Source organism: Neopelma chrysocephalum, unplaced genomic scaffold (assembly GCF_003984885.1).
Source record: "Neopelma chrysocephalum unplaced genomic scaffold, ASM398488v2 Primary Assembly neopelma1_63, whole genome shotgun sequence".
Taxonomy (NCBI): domain Eukaryota; kingdom Metazoa; phylum Chordata; class Aves; order Passeriformes; family Pipridae; genus Neopelma; species Neopelma chrysocephalum.
Window position 1 is genome coordinate 3,148,664 of NW_020897720.1, and position 17,147 is coordinate 3,165,810.

Here is a 17,147-nt window from a genome sequence, read left to right on the forward strand (position 1 = left end):
AACAAACCTTTCTTTTCTTCTTAACTCCCAACTTAATATCTCTTCAAACACAATCAATTTTTTGATGCTCCTCATCTTTGCTGCCTGCTGAGAGCAAGTCCTTTTCATCTCCTGCTGTCTCATTTGCCAAGTCTCATTCCTTTTGCCAAGGACTTTGCTAAGTCTGGCAGTTCCCTCCTCTGAGCCAACCACACTGACTCAGTAAAGCTACCGTGGAGGTAACAAATTATTTTCCCTGCTTTTAGGGAGCTCTAATTTCAAAGGCAGTCAATGTTCAGGAGAGTAAACTGCACCTTTAAAACACCTTTTTTTTTGGGAAAGCGGGTATTCAAAAGGACTGCTGAATATCTCTTGGGGTCAAGCTTAAGCAGCAGGAACTTATGTGCTGCATTGAACTTCTGATTTGGAAAAACAATTTTGGACTAAGTTAAAAAAAATAAACAGAAAACTACCTCTTTCTATTCCTAAAGATCTTTAAAAGCCCACACAGAAATGTATATGGTGTTCCACAGAAATGTATATGGTGTTCCAGCATCTGTCTGATGACCTGAAAATATAATGCAACTCTCAGAGGACTGCACAGGTTGCAGTAGATTTTCACTCAAGTAAGTTTATGGGTCATGTGCTTATGCTCTGTCTGATGCAGGGCAGAGCCACTCGCTCACTTCTCCAAGTGCTGAAGTGACTCATTAAATTTTGGGAAAAGGAAGAAACACTTTAAGACCAGCTTTTACAGCAGCAGGTAATTCTTGCTATTTCACTGCATATTTTATCTCCATTTGCTGCTGAATAACTCAGCCACAATCCAAAGCCATTACACTCTTAACAGCCTGCCATTAAATATAACAACAACATCTCTCAGGAAGACATGGGACTGTCTGAAGTCATAACCAATTTTTTAAAATGACAGTTAAGATGGAAAGAATTTAGCAACAACAGTATTGGCTGAACAGAAAAATCAATGAGGGCCTCTCCATTTTGGGCAGAATTTTAACAAATAAAGCTGAACTTAATCTTATATAAACTAGCCTGTCATGGAAATGAAAAGACATTATTGAACTCTAATGTCTTCACCAAGCCTAGTCTGAGTCTACCCATTGATATTTTCAGGAGATGCTGGGTGATGGATAGATTCTCTCAGCAGCTCTGAAGTTGTCTGGATGCCAGAAATCCCGTGGGCAGCTGCTGTTTGAACTTTCACAAGGGTCAGACTGCAGTGGTGCAGAGAGAGAAATAATGCAAGCTTTGGATTTGGGTGGGGTTTTTCCTTCTGTGCCTTCTCCTGGGCACATAACATGACTTAGCACTCACAGAGCCTTTCAGCTCACAAAGGTTCACACAGTGTGGAGGAAGAAAGTTGGGAAAGACAAGGCTTGTTTCCTACCTGTGTTTTCTGAAAATGCAATGATGTGCATTAAAAACATCAATGTATATTTTACTATATGATTGAAGATGAATATCTAATTAAGAGATCTATTTCCATTAGTAGCCATTACGCAAGGCTATAGACCTGAATTAGCTCTTTTTTCACTCCTGCATTCAAAAAAAGCATTTTTAAAATGGGAGGAAAAATTAAAAATATTAGAACCATTTGATATTCCGTAACCTGACCTTTCAATTTACTTAAATTATGAACACAAAAAGCAAGTGATGCTTTCTTAAGTTACACCCACCCACATGAGAAGATGACTGGTAGGAAAGAGTTCTTCCATTTAGAAAGCAAAGCAGGAATTCTAACTTCAGGTTTCAGGTGGAAGAGAGAGCCAGCTGCCACTTAGAAGTAATCAGAATAAACAGAATGTCTTAATCAGAAAAACAACCAACACAACCAAAATAAGCAGAAAAGCAACCAGTGCAACAAAGAAGCTCCTGTAATTCAGCTACATGCTTTTATTCTCTACTTTACTGGGTGATATTCCTACTCCTTGACAGGTGTAAATATGTCCACCTTGGTGACAACGGCTCATTAATGTCTAAAATCCCTGTGCTTCAGAGGTGAATTTTACAACACAATATCAAGGCAAGATAGAGTACACAGTTTTCTCATAATCCTTTTCAATCACCAGCACCTTAATGTGACAAGAATTTAATTATTTGGGGTATTGGCTCTAAATTCTCACTATCCACATAGACCTAACCCTTTTGTGAGTACTACTAAATATTGGTTTCAAGGATAGCTTCTTTACAAAACTGCTTCTTCTTTTCTAGCTCCTACCAGAATGTGTTAGCTTGGTATTGGTCCTGTTAGGAAGCAATATCTTCAAGACAGAAAGCTAATTCCTAGGGTTCAAAAATTCAGTGATGATTAAAAAAAATCACATTAAGGTACTAAGTATGGCCATAAGTTAGCATCAAGTGACTTTAGAATTTTTTTTTTTTAATTTCAGCATAATTTCAAAGCACTTCTCCTTCGTTCATGATTTAGCCTTCTACAGTTACATGCACCACCATCTTGGTAACAGCAATAAATAATAAATGGGTCTAAAATATGTAGTAAAAAACTGAATTACATCCAAATTGCCCAGCCTTCTTGCTTAATGCCACTGAGAATCAGTAGAAGTGATAAAATCTTAAGTGAGTAGCATCAATTAAATGCAGTTATAATGAAATAAGCTGTATTATAATGTAATTTGAGCAGTGCAAACTGTTGCAGATGGAGCTTCAAATGAGGAAATGGTGCTGGGAGAGATTTCGAACATAATCTAGATAAAACTGGCTCAGTTCTTTTACCTCAACTGAGGATTTACAATCCCACTTTATTTATAGTAAAACCATTCTAGCTTCTCCACCTTCTTCCTTCATGCTCCCAAAATTTGTGAAGCACCTGCAAATGAGAGAGTACCTACAGCAAACTGAATTGGACACACGTCTGAATGCAAAAGAGAAAAATCTTCAAGGAAAGGGATCAAGTACACTTTTCTTTGAGCTCTGTGTTATGCTGCTTCTGTAAGAGAATGACTCCAAAGAAGGGATGCAGCTGTTTGAATATCAGGGAAATAATGAATAGATTTTATTCCATTTGTAAGCCACACTGGATCACTGATAGGAAATAAAACCAAAAAAGTGGAAATCGTCTCAGAGTACTGATGTGGCCCCAGAAGATTTCCTTCCCCATATTTGTTGCTTTGGGTTATGTCAGTTTGTTTTATAGCTGCAGTAATTTTAAATGCATTTTTCTCTCTTGTGAGATGCACTCTTTCAACTTTCCTTGAGGGAAGCTTGAGGCACCGATTTATGGTCAGATATGTGTGAATATATCTGACCATAAAACACACTGTACTTTAGTATTTACTGCTGGAAGATAGACAGTATTCCAGATTCAGTGTCTGAGTTATGTTAGCCCTCTTGCTGTATGCAGGTACTATAACATCCTGGTAAAAATAAACACATCTGGTTTATTCAATTACTTCTAAAGGTTTTGCAAACATGGCATTTCAACCTCCATTAATGGTTAAAGGGAGACCTGCAATATTCCAATTTTACTTATAAAGGAATCTCAAGTTTGGAATTTTCAACCCATCCCTTGATAAGAGATGGAGCCTGAAAGCATTTGAAATTTCCATTCTCAGATCTACAACGCACAGTTTTCTTCTTCTTACAGTATACAGAAATTGAATTATAGTATTAAAGAGTCAGAAATGCATAGAAGAGAGAATCATCCGTGCTGTAAATTCCAAATTTGTTCTTTCTACAGTGTTGGGTTAGGAGCAAACACAATGAGAAGTGCAGCAGCCCATCTGCGAGGCTGCCTCGTGCTCAGGGGTTTTGTGGTTGTGAAAGAATGGGATGGCAGACAGAGCAGGGATCTCCCAGGCTTGTGCTCCTGGCTCCCTCCACAGCCTTCCCAGCCAGACAGCCAGGCCAGGCTGGCAGAGCCAGGCTCCCCAGCACCCTGACGGAGGGGCTCATGGAGGGATTGTGCCCAGGATTCCTCCTCATCCAAACAGAGCATCCATAAAACACCCACTGCCATTCTGATAAGGGAATTTTCACACAGATCTCTAGGCAGGCCTCAAACACATCTCCTGATATCCCACAGCTACCTGTCAGCATGGCATTGCCCTGCGGAGCACACACATGGGGAATATTACTTGGATTGAAGCTGTGCTGATGCAGGAACTTCTGCACCAACATGAAATCTCAGTAATATCTAAAGCTCCACTCTAATTTAAACTTGAGCAACAAAGAATGCAAGAGGTATTTCTGTTTATAGTAAAGCTGATTTAATTTCTTTTTAAGCAGGTTTCTTGCTCCTCTGATATTCCTTCTTTTTGCTCACATAGGGACATGCACTGAAAACACATTACTTCTGCCCTACCTGTAACAGCTCATAGGAAAAGTGGGTGAAAAGAAATCCAACCTGAAATTACTCTGCATTTGCTATGTAGTCGTGTTGTGTGACTGCCATTCTTAGCCAGTGGAAGTATAGAAGTAAATTATTTTCTTTGAATTGTGTTATTTAATGCATTAACATTTGAATTATAAAGAAATACAGACTCATTCATGCAATGTGACTAGAAAGAGTGAAAAATTGCTCTGCTTTTGTAATTACTTACCCAGTTTTCAAATCCAACCTGAGATGTGCTGTATGATCTAGACTTGTAACTTCTATGAGAAAAATAATAAGCAAATAATGCAGTGTGAGAACTTGAATCTTATGAAAAAATTATTGAAGGATATGAAGAAAACATACTATTTTTTACTAAGATCTCAATAATATTTATAATAGCAGCTGTATAAAAATGAGACTCACCACATCAAGGAAAGAGCACCAGATTCTCATAAGATGATCTAAGATTATAAACCCAAGACTTGTGATTACGATGCCTAAAAGAAAGAGCTACCCTGACCAGCACATCGAATGAAACACCTCTAATAATTGACAAATTTTCATTTCTGCTGTATTCTTCTGAAGACCATTATTGAACACATATCTGATAGAAAGTCCTGGCAAAATTGGTCTCCAGACCTTCTGTAGCTGCTGCTTTCATTGTCAATATCTGCTGTGTCAGGTGGCAACAGCCGTAGACGTCAGGGATGCAAAAGTTCTGCTTCTAACAGTGAGGTGGACAAAATATTTTCCTCAGGTAGTTCAAAAGTTGTCACCTGCCTTCAGCAGCATGCCTGTGCCTAGACTGATAATTAGGGTTCACTTTTAGGCTTCTTGCTTGGAAGCAGGCTCTTTCTGTGAGAATCAGTCTACAGAATATCGCCTTTTCTTTTGTTCTTAATCAAGGGACATTAGAAAAAAGGAAGATATGTGAACTACAAAAGGTCCAAAAGTTATTGGGGGATACTGTACAGATGACTAAAGTTATGCCTTATGTGTGAACTTAAGGCCAAATCCTAATCATCCACACAGGCACAGGTATGTTCCCTGATTCCTCTTAAGCTTACAGGTACTCTCTGTGAGAAAAACAGCTACAGCCAACAGCTTAAAGCTGGTGTGAGACTGCATACTTCATTTAGAATAAATATTGCCTGAATTCCTGCCTCTTAACTGCTCTGCATTTAACTGTCCTGCTAGTTTCATGTGCTGAGACATAATAATTTATGATCCAAACTTCTCTTCAAGTACAGTCAGGGTGAATAAGAACTAATTTTGGCACCAACGTAGCTGCTTAATGTTAAGGGATGAGTCAACAGCATTATTAAAAAAAAAAAAAAGAAAAAACAGGAGAGGAATCACTTCTTTTATAAAATAAATTTAGAAAGGAAATATTTAGCTACTGAAATCACAGACCCGTGGTAAGACAGTAATTTGAACAGTTATGATGGGCTGTCATTTCTCTGCTTCCCTCATGACATGTATGTCCTGGCACTGCCTACACACTTGCACAACAAATTCCCGAACCTCCTGAAGTTATCAGGCATGCAAGCAACAGAAGTGCATACAAAGTTATTATTACTGTTTTTATTTGGATTAATAACTGACCTACAAGAGAGAAGACAGATCAGAATTCCACAGAAGAATCTGGGGAGGCTGGAAAGGGGGTCAAACTTGAAATAGTCCAATCTGAGCAGAACAGGGGTTCTGTCTCTGTACAGAGACATCTGCAGCACTCCTGATGGTATTGGATATGAAATCCATTTTTATTAGCAAATGCCTGCTCTGCCAAGCCATGGGCATTAGGTTTAGAGGTTCTGAAAATAAGATTTGACCCACAATCAGTCACACAGTTTGGCCAGACTTGTTCATGTAAAAAATTTCTTGTCTGCAGAGCAGTTCCCACAAGACCCCTTGTTTAGAACACAATGCACATTATTCCCTTTTCCTGTGTTACAGCTAATAAGGTATGGGATTCACCACATCTCAGCTTTTACTTGTAAAAGTACCTCATAACTCAGAAGCTTTTCATATCTAAAACATACGAAGTCCAATGTAGACATCAGGCTGACATTTAGGCAACTGCCTGCTTTGTTCAGCCTCTGATCCATTAATGGCAAAACTTCTTAATTTTTTGAATTGTACCTTCCTCATTCCTCCAAGACTTGAAAATGCTACAGCAAATTCCTAACCAAGAAGCTGATAGACTTTTATAGAATACTTGATTGAGGTATGTTTCTAATTTATTCAACTCCTCCATTATGTAAACGAGAGCAGCGTAAGACAAGTGGAACAGTTTGCATCACTTATGCAAGAAACCATTATGGAAGCCAGCCCTTGGACTGAAATAGAAAGCTTCATTAACAAGGTATCTGGGTAGCAGCAATAATAAACAGGCTTTTTTGAGTTCTTCATTACCTTTTAAAGAAATCTTCAAGAAAAAAAGTTACCCCTTAAATTTCAGATTGAAGAAAATACCAAGGGAGCCTTTTCAGCTCATTTGAAGTCTGAAGGCTATTGTACACATTTTTTAAACCTGATCAAAATTCAGTCTGCTGTTTGTTACTAAATTATGTATCTCTGAAGCATAAATGTGTTAGCTTTAGAAAGTTACAAATTAGTGTATTTCCATACAGCTTGGGAAAATATAATTTTAATCGCTTTGTTTTGGGTAGGAAAAATATTGCTTGCATTATAACACAGGGGAGCTGTCAGTAAACACGGCCAGACAGTTTCTTTGGCAGCAAGATTCTCAGAGCCTTACAAGCAAATTACCTAGAATTATTAACAGTATGTCATATAATGGCTGATTTTATTTTTTTACAGAAATATACATTTTTCATTGACTTCTGTTTATGAAGACATTTGATTTCAATGTGCTATCTTTTTATTCCATAAGAAACTGCTTTGATCCAGACTGTTGGTTTGTTCTATGTCTACTTGATTCTATAAAACTATAAACTCTGGGCATTTCTAACAGAATATTTTCCTACTCGTTTATCTTATAGTGACAATTTGGTTCCACTGCCTAAACTGTTCAAGCAGAACTGATGACTTCTGAAAGTGCCATCAATAAAAGAAATAAGGGCCAACTGTTACTGTAATCAGGGAATGTTGCCATGGATTTCAGTGGCCTTAGGATCAGGACTTATGGCAGGAGGTAAGAAGCAAACTAATTAAAATAGATGACATCTAAGAAAAAAAATAATAAAAGAGAGACAGCAGAAGGAACTAATGGGAAAAGGAAGGAATTAAAAGAGTTAAATCAGGAAAAAGAGAATAAAAGTCAGAAAAGGAAGAAAACTGGATAATTACATTGTTAGAAAATAACATTTGCAAAAGGAAAGAAAACTAAGAGAAAAAAAGTATGGATTAAAAGACAATTCCCCTCCTGAAGCATCTATTTTATCAGCTTAACAGCAGAATCCCAGGACATGTCACAGAAGTTTTAATTTCTACTCTTCAATGCTGTGAAAGGAAATAATGACTTCAAACTGGAGTAACAAAAGGAAAATTAGAGACTAGACCACAGCTTTTATGTTATCACTATTTATTTGCACTAATGACTACAGTATTAGAATCCATCCCATTTTTGACACCTGCAATATGGTTTTGCTCACAAGCTTCTTGTGTCATAGCTATTGTTCTAGAGGCTGGATATGTTTATCCTTTTTTATCTACAGGATATAAAGGAATAATGTGATTTAAGCTATTAGTAGTTGTGTAGAGAGAGGATTATTGATGATGATGATCAGAACTCATGGTTTTAACAATAAATCTACTGAGCTAGCAAACAAAAGACTTTCTTGAGCAAAATCTGGAAGTCTTAAGGATGAGTAAAAGCTATGAATTTCTTTGTATTTATCCTTTTCTGTCCATATAAGTAAGCCAGGGAGTATGATGACTGATTTCTATTTCTGACATGACAATTGCAGCTCTATTCAAAATATATGAACAGCAACAACAGAATCAATGACAAGGATATTTTTGTTCCTTTTTAAGAACTCTTTTTGTGTCATAACTTCAGCTTTTTTGAAGCCATTTCCTAGTGAAAACTACTTTAAACTGCAATCTGTCTTTGCAGACTCATCTTGCTAGCAAGACAGGCAGAGTGACCTTGCATCCTCTTTTCTGATAGAATATTATTTAATTTGGAAAAGTGAAACAGGTAAAGCTTTGCCTCTCACTTATCTTGCCTATTTTTAAGCAATTTAATGCTTTTAAGCAATTTCTAAGCTTTCACTTAGTAGTGTTGCAAGGAAATGCTTAAGTGCAGCATTTGAAATAAGTTTTTTTTTGACACACATGGCACCAATGCCATGTCACATTTTCTTGCCAGTCCAAAGTCTACAGCAGTTACGAGGAAGGCAGCAGTTCACATGGGTTCTATCTCCATGGTAACTTGTTTACAAGGACTGAAATACATGCTGAAAATTCAAGGTTAGCTTTCCCTTTGTTCCTGTTTTGATGTTTTTGGCAATATGAATAATGTGGGCATAATCCTAAATCCAAACAGCTTCATGGCAGGCTGAGTTGCAACAAAACTCTACACAAAATGTGCTTTCATCACCCCCATTAGAAAGAGAGAATTCAAAAGGCTGCTTAATCAGACCCCTCAGTTGCCTCTTCCTTTCACACTCCTGAACAACAGTCCTTATTCTGCATTTCAGTTTTATATCTCGAGGAATGAGGCTGTCTAAAGATTTCTATTTTTATGAGGTGATAACTCAGGGCATGTGTGTGTCTGTGTCGTATCCATATCACAATCTGAAGAACTTGCTTTGTCTAAAATCATTTCAGAAGTAGAAATGAACAGGCACCTTTTCAGAACTTAAGCTGAATCATGTGATGGGAATCTTTTGTGTTCAAAAAAATCAAACTTAATAATAGCAACACACTGCAATTCTGTAATTTCTTATAATAATGCTCCTGTAAATGTTTTAGGATGTTTCTGCAACTCTCACTTAGGGAAAACAATGATTTGAAGAATGCCCCACCAGAAAAAACAGCAAGGACTGAGGTGACCTTGCTATCTCATGTGATCAGTTTAGGTATGATCAGAAATCCTCAGCATTCATGTAATAAAATGTCTGAAAGAAACACCTTTTAAAAAAGTTTAAACTTACTGAGTTATTTTTTCTTCTTAGCAGATTAAATATAAAGAAGATAATCTACGTCATTGATAAGACACCCTCTACTTTGGCCTTATCCAATTTGCAGTGAATAGCTTTGATTTTTCCTCAGCAGCTGATGTGCTTGCTTACTGTATGTTTTCCAAAACAGAACTTTAAAACATCAGCTAAAAATGCATGTAACCCTTTTGATGGTACTGAATACAACATGTCTTATTACGATAAAAGGTTTGGGAGACTTTTGCTAAACTTCCTTTGCAGTATCTTTTTTTTTTTTTTTAAATCACCTCACATCTCCTTCCTATTCATTAAAACTGGAAATTCCTATCACTCCCTTTCTGTTAGAACAGAAACTCTATAAAAATGGATAGATAAAATTCACCTTTTGAACAAGGCAGTTATTTTATAGCTGCTCCATCTGATATACAGTTCCCTTTCTTGATGTGCTCATTAGACAAACGGTTAAAAGCTGTCAAGCTGCTGGATAGATCAAATTCTGCAGGTTTTGGAACTAAAGCTACTGAAACAAGGAAAGGCATTAAGAATTCAGCCACTACATTAGGATTGCTATCTGAAACAGAATATTCTGTGTGTTCACAGCTACACATGCAGAGCTCAACTCTGACCGTGCAAAGAAAGGGAAAGAAGATATTAATTTAGTTCCAGGTCTGAGAAAAAAAGCCTTTAGAACCATTACTGTCCAGTTTTAGTACCACAAATGTTCTTAGCTAAATAACGTTTATATCACTTTTCTAAGCAAAACAAATGCATTTGGGAAAGAGCAGTATGGAAATATCTATATTATGTGTTTCACTGATACAAAATGAATACTAATTATAAAATCAATGTACATTCTGAAAAATTGCAATTATGTTCAGAAAATTTTTTTTTACTAAAACTTTCTATCGTCTACCAACTCACTTTACCTCATGGAATACCTTGTAATTGTATTACATTAAAAATATGAAGCATTTTAATTAAATTAGCATCCATCAGCTGCTGAACAGATATTTAATGGATTAATAGGACACTTCACGTTTTCCTGGTCGGTACTTCTAAGTGAAAGACTGAGGTTTTTGCTCTGTAAAGGAATACTTACAATGTGTATTTAAGGTGCAACTCTTGTTCCCATTGTCATATTTCCTAATTGACAATGAGACTGTTGGGCACTGCTGCCATCCCAAGTCAACAATCTGCACCCAGTGGGACTTTGCCACTTGGTCCAGCAAGGCTGACTTGGGCAGGTCTTTTATAGCAACAATGTGAGCATAAAATCAAACATATCTTCATCCTTCCCTTATAAATTTCTTTATAACTTTAATTGACATTAAAGACTTGGATAACTTAGACACTGTTTGCTAACAAAAGGCTTTCTAAAATAATTGCCTTCTTCCAAATTCAGCTCTCCTTTCACATTTACTATTCCATAATGGCAAGGCTGAAATGTGAAATAAAGCGCTGTGGAATTTCTTCATCTGCTAAAAGTTGCTATCCCTGGTTGTGTATTATTTTTTGTATTGCAAAGAAATCATAAGATCCAAAGCTTTTTAGTTGAAGTGCAAACAAAACAGTGAAAGAAAATAGCTTTTGGTCCCCTGATGCAGTGCCTGACAGCTGACTCGGCATAGCACAATGAACAAGACATGCATCGCTTGAGAAGAGACAGAAAATGTCAGTTGGGGCTATTCATATAGTGAATAGGATGTGATAACCTTTAAATACATATAAACAATGTGTCCTCACATACTGTGCTTTGCTGTTCTCTTCAGAAAGATACTGTCCAACAGTTCTGCCTTTGGTGCAGAAAGCAGTTTGCCTGCCTACTGAAAGTTAATGACTTGCTTCAAACAGAGAAATAAAGCTTTCTAAAGACCCAGTTAGTCATCATGGCAAGGAGAGGGAGTCAGAAGTGAGATTACTGAAGTGGTCTGAGCACCAGAAAAATATAATTCCAATCTGAATCAACAGTGATGATACATTACAGAAGGAAATACCAACATGTACACACAAACCCATGAGTGTACACAGCCTCCCTCCACTTCTGTTTACAGAGGAAGACCAATCCCCCAATCTCTGACTGATTTACAGTGTTAATGAGTGAAAAAAATTTCCAGGGAAACATTCTAGATTTGGCCCTGAAACTTTGCCTGGGGTTAGAAACCCATCAGTCATGCTCTCTCTATCTCCATTATTCATAGTCATTCATGAAGGAGCTGTAATTGAATCTGTGTATGTGGCAATTGCCCTCCTAATGACCATGAAAATCTCTTGTGTTTATCACTGTTTAAAAAAGCTGTGACTAATTTAAGATGTCTGGATTATATTAATCTTTAAATGTATATATAGACACTGATTTTGAGAAAATCTACATTTTTCTATCTTCAGATAACACGGTGGTGCCTTCTGAAGGATGAGTCCTTCCAACTCCCATCAAGCATTAGTTATGCCTGGGGAAGATTGTAGTGTGTATTTGTTTCTAGTATAATCATTTGGTTGGGGAGACCAAAGTTTGAGGAAAAATGTAGTATTTTAAATAGCTGCAGCTAAAAAAAGTCTGCAAAGATGTCTAAGTGACAGCATTTGCTCTGGGAAAATACAGTAAAATGATTGATTTACAGAAAATAGTGTAGAATTGTGATGCTTAAGAATATAGTAATGTAAAAGTCCTGATATACACGTATTGAAATAAAGCAGCAATAAGATTAAAAGTAGGTAAAATTAAAACACTGGAATGAAAACAACAATATTTGGGTGCTATTGAATCTGTTGATTAACATTGGTTCACTGACTTTTACAGAGTCCATCAAAGCTGGGAAGAAGTCACAAGGTGAGCTGATAAACTGCTCATTACATTTACATTTATTTTGCATAAATTCAAACACCTGACGCAAAAATAAAGGAATGAAAGAGGAATCTTGGTCATCAAGTCCAATCACAGACTGTTACAGACATTTTCATTATATAAGATCATTCACAAATTTTTCAAGGTTCATCACAAAACTAGTCTGGTTCTGCCCACTGCTCCACCTGAAAGACTATTCCAGAAATCACCATTCTTATGGTCAGAAATCCTCTAATTTCTTCCCTGCTTTTCTTCAAGTCTGATGATAGTTATCTGCCACTCTGCCATCATCATCCTTCTCATTAAACACCTCTTTCCCATTCACTGTGTTTATTCCCGTGATACATTTACAGATAGAAAATCACTCTCCATCTCAGCCCCCCCTTATGCTACTTTAGGATGAACTTGACTTGTTCATCCAGTTTGCTGTGGCACCACCAGCTTCCCACTCCCCAGGTCATTCCAAAAACCCTCTTGGAGTATTTGCCAGTCCCCCCATTCTGCCCGTGAGTTACTCACTGCCTGTAATTGTTGCAGCATTCCTGACCTCTGAGCACCTGCAACTAACTGCTTTCTTTCTGCCACCTTTTCCTTGAAGAACCAGAAAATATTATCTGTTTCTTATAAATTGTGACATATCTATTCCCATAACAGTGATGACTGATGTTGTACAAATAATTGCTTTTTCGGTTTGGTGGCTAAGCCAAAACACGTAAGGAAACCCAAGCAGAAATATTTCCTGCCCAAGTCTGTTGCTAAAGCACAGAATAACTTGTTTCTTTCCAAAAGAGAAGAAGAAATTAATCCATCCTTTTTTTTCCCCCCACAATAAACTAGTCTTTATTAACATGACCTCAGTTTAATTCCCTTTCTTGCTTAGACACCTATGTCCTGAATCCCAAAAATGTTCTAATAACCAAGTTTCTGAACAGGTGTACATTGTTTCTTCTGAGAGAGGTTCATGGCAGAGCTTCATGGCTGAGCAGTTACTACTTTCTGTGATGCATGATGACATTCAGGACTCAGGTCACCTCTCTACCACCTAAATCAGCCTCTGTAATTTGGTTGGGCATGTTGCCTCTCATTCCTTCTTGACACACCTGTGCTATTTCATGTGGAATACTTATACCTTCACCAACAGGAGGGAGGCAGCCTGTATCCTGAAAATTTCACCAAGCTTAGACAAAAATTCAGGTTCATTCCCTGGCTGAGTCAGAGACTGCAAATATTGCCTTAGAAGGATAAAATCATAGGGGTTTTTTTGGCAAATTTACACATAAGTCTTGTCTAATCGTGTATATATTTGAAAAATCCTACTAATAATTAATTTATAGACATATATTCATACACCATATATATTCTTGCTTCTGGTGGGTGACTACCTTAAGTACACATAAATCTTGACAGGTAGGATTATTAATGCAATTATTTCAAAGTAGTCACAGATTCATACATCTTGCATAGTTTTGTACTTAGACAGGAGTGTAAATTTTTCTTTTCACCTTGGAAAACTATAAATTTAAACCACTCTTCAAATAATCTACTATTTCTGATTGAGGAAAAAGTCTGACAGTGCTTTTTTTTTCAGAATAAAAGGAATTATGACAACATCTTTCTTATTTAAATAAGGTTTTACCAAAGCTGACAACTTAAAGTACCTTAAATTAGGCAATTGAACCCTGTCCTTGAAGAGGGAGAAATGGCAAACAACACTTAAGCAGAGCTAAGACATTCAAATCTATTTCAGAATTCCTCTTGTCTACAGGATTAAGCAATAGAATTGACCTTTAGCCTAATGATTCAATGGAGCTGTACAGACCAACTCTTTCCAACATTTTAGCAATTGCACCTTTGTTTTAGAAAACTGGCAGTGTTTGACAATCACTGGATTCAGCACTTGACTTCACTTGCCCAGCCTTTGGCCTCTCACTTCCTGTGACTGCCACTATCCCCTTCTCCCCTCCTTCTCTTCAGCTCCTCCTGCCTGCTCCCATCTGGCTCTACCACTGCTGTGGGACTGCCAGCATGGCTTTGTCTCTGATTCAAACGACACAGTCTCCAAAAGCATTGGCTCTGCTGTCCTGGGTTCCCCCAAATCCTGTACCAGCACTCCAAAGTTCTGTAAGTTCTCTCACCCATCTAGTTTCACTTATAGGGCTCAAAACTAATTTTTTGGGGGGTGGGTTAGTTTTCAGCCTTACTGGTGCTAATCCACAGACTGGGTCTAGTGGGCTGCAAAACTACACCCTGGACTATGCAGGTCTGGCTTGCTCTGATCAGCTCTTCTCCCCATGTGTTCCATCACCAGCCCCTCTACCCCCTGATCCAGCCCAGCTGCAGCTGAGTTTGCCGGGATCTTTGCCTGAGACACCACACAGAGGTGTGCCTCTTCTCAGTCCTACCTCTGCTTTACACTAAAACCAACAAACAAAGTTTCCTCCTGTTCCCTCTCCAAGGCACGGGAGGCCGCAGAGCTCCCGTGTGCAGTCACAGGGGCTGTGCCATTCCCAGCCGTGCCTGTTCAACCACAGCCTGATGGCCAGAACAGGGAACAGACCACGCTGACTTTCCCCTCAGCACAAACACTTGTGTGTGTTTGTGTACACACAGTATATACACACCTAATGTATTTTAAAGAAATAGACGCACCTCCCTGAAGATTGAAAATACAAAATTTCCGAGAGTTACCCAAATGTTTTTATTAGGACTTCAGGGTATAAAAAGATAATAAGTTGCTACAATTTCTATTTAAATAGCACATATTCTGCTCTGTTCAGTCTGCTGTTTTCACAGATTTGAAGATTTAATGGCACCCACTATAACCCCCAATTTTCAATATTCAATGTCCTGTCTTGCTCCTGTTTTAGTCAGTGGGAGTTTTGCTGTTATCTCAGAAGAGCAGGGGCGAGCATGTGGTTAGTATGGCATTTGCACAATATTAAAATAACCTCTCATGATTGGAACACTGTGCCATAGTTAATTAAATATATGAATGACTTGTTTGAACAATCTTCTGTTTGCATTCTGGACCGTAGCCATACAATCTGCTGATGGTGCCAGGGTTATCTCTGCTTCTGCTTAGACTTTCCCTGGTTTGTTCTGCTTACTGTGGTTTGTTAAGCATATGTTCTTGCGAGTGTTTCTAACCCCAACCTCCACTTTTTTTTATACTTATATAAACTGAAAGTGACAAGCCGTTTGTTTACTGTGGTTCTAAATTAATTAGGATTCTCCAAGGCGTATTTCATACTGTTTGCTGCGGATCCAGTTTACCGAGCGCTGCAGTAGCGCTCGGCACCTTACACGCAGCATTTTTTAGAGGATCTCAGAATATTTTGTTAGAGAAAGTAATTATATTATGAAAGATGGAGATACAGAAACACAGAGAGATGAGGTATTAATGCACAGCTATTCAGTGACACAACTGAGAAAAGAAGCTTGAATTATATTATAGTCATAACTGATGAGTAATTACTGCAATGATGATGCCACATGCTTAGTCTCATGCCCCTAAGCACATCTTGCTACAGCAAAGATTCTTCCAGATCAATGAGATGTAAAATAGAAGATACTGAGGTTCTTACTTTGTTAATTCCTTTATTTCAACCTCAGCTCAACAGCATTTGTCATCGCATTGACATGATTTGTATGGGACAACACCACACAAGATCTATTTTGCAATGGTTAGATCTGTACAACCCTGAACTCCAGTGTGGCCCCATGGAGAGAGGAGCCCTCTCTCCCATGTGGGAGAAGTTCATGGAGTGTCTCCCATTGCATGGCCCCCAGGCTGGAGCAGGGGAAGAGTGTAAGGAGTCTTCCCCCTGAGGAGGAAGGAACAGCAGAGACAGTGTTTGATGAACTGATGAACTGACTGCAGCTCCCATCCCCTGTCCCCCTGTGCTGATGGGGAGGAGCAGGGATGGAAAATTGGGAATAAAATTGAGCCCAGAAAGAAGGGAGGGGTGGTGGGAAGGTGTTTTAAGATTTGGCTTTATTTCTCGTTATCCTACTCTCATGTGATTGGTAATAAACTAAGTTCATTTGTCACCAAGTCAACTCTTTTGCCTGTGGTGGTAATGGCTGAGTGATCTCTCCCTGTCCTTATCTCAACCCATAAATCTTTCATTATATTTTCTCCCACTGTCTAGTTGAGGGAGGCAGGGAGGCATCCAGCCACGGTACCCCCCCCCCACACTGTTACTAAGTACTAGATCATTACATGCATGCAAGCAGGAGACAAATTAAATATAATATAAATGCACATTTTAAATAGGTATTATAAATGAAAAAGTCTGATTAAGAACTAACCATCCACTTAAAAAAATAAAAATAAAAATTATTCTAGTTTCATGCTCAGTTTTATTTGCTTTCTTTATACAAGAATGGTCCTATCTCTAGGCTTAAGATATTTGTTCAACCCAGACACAAGGCACAGCACCTGTTAATAAAGAATGTATCTCTTCCTTCTCCACGCAGGATTAGGCTGCAGTAGGAACATATTTACATTCTTCCCCTAGAGCTTGATACCAGTCAAAGGCTTGATTCAAACGCTGAAATCAGCTCGTAAATCAAACCCAGATTCATCAGAAACAAATCTTAAGTTGTATAATATTATAATGGAGATTCTGCGACAAGAAAGATCCAAAATGGGCTAAGAACTGTGGGGAGGGATTCTTTATCCAGAAGCTATAGCTAGGGAACAATTTTCTAGAAAATTACAGTGTAATTGTTTTCTGTAAATGGTGCAAAATCTCTCTCTGTATGAAACCCTTCCTGCCATGATCCCTTCCAATGCAATGCTCTTACCACTATCCAATCATTATCAACCCCCAGCCACGAGTAG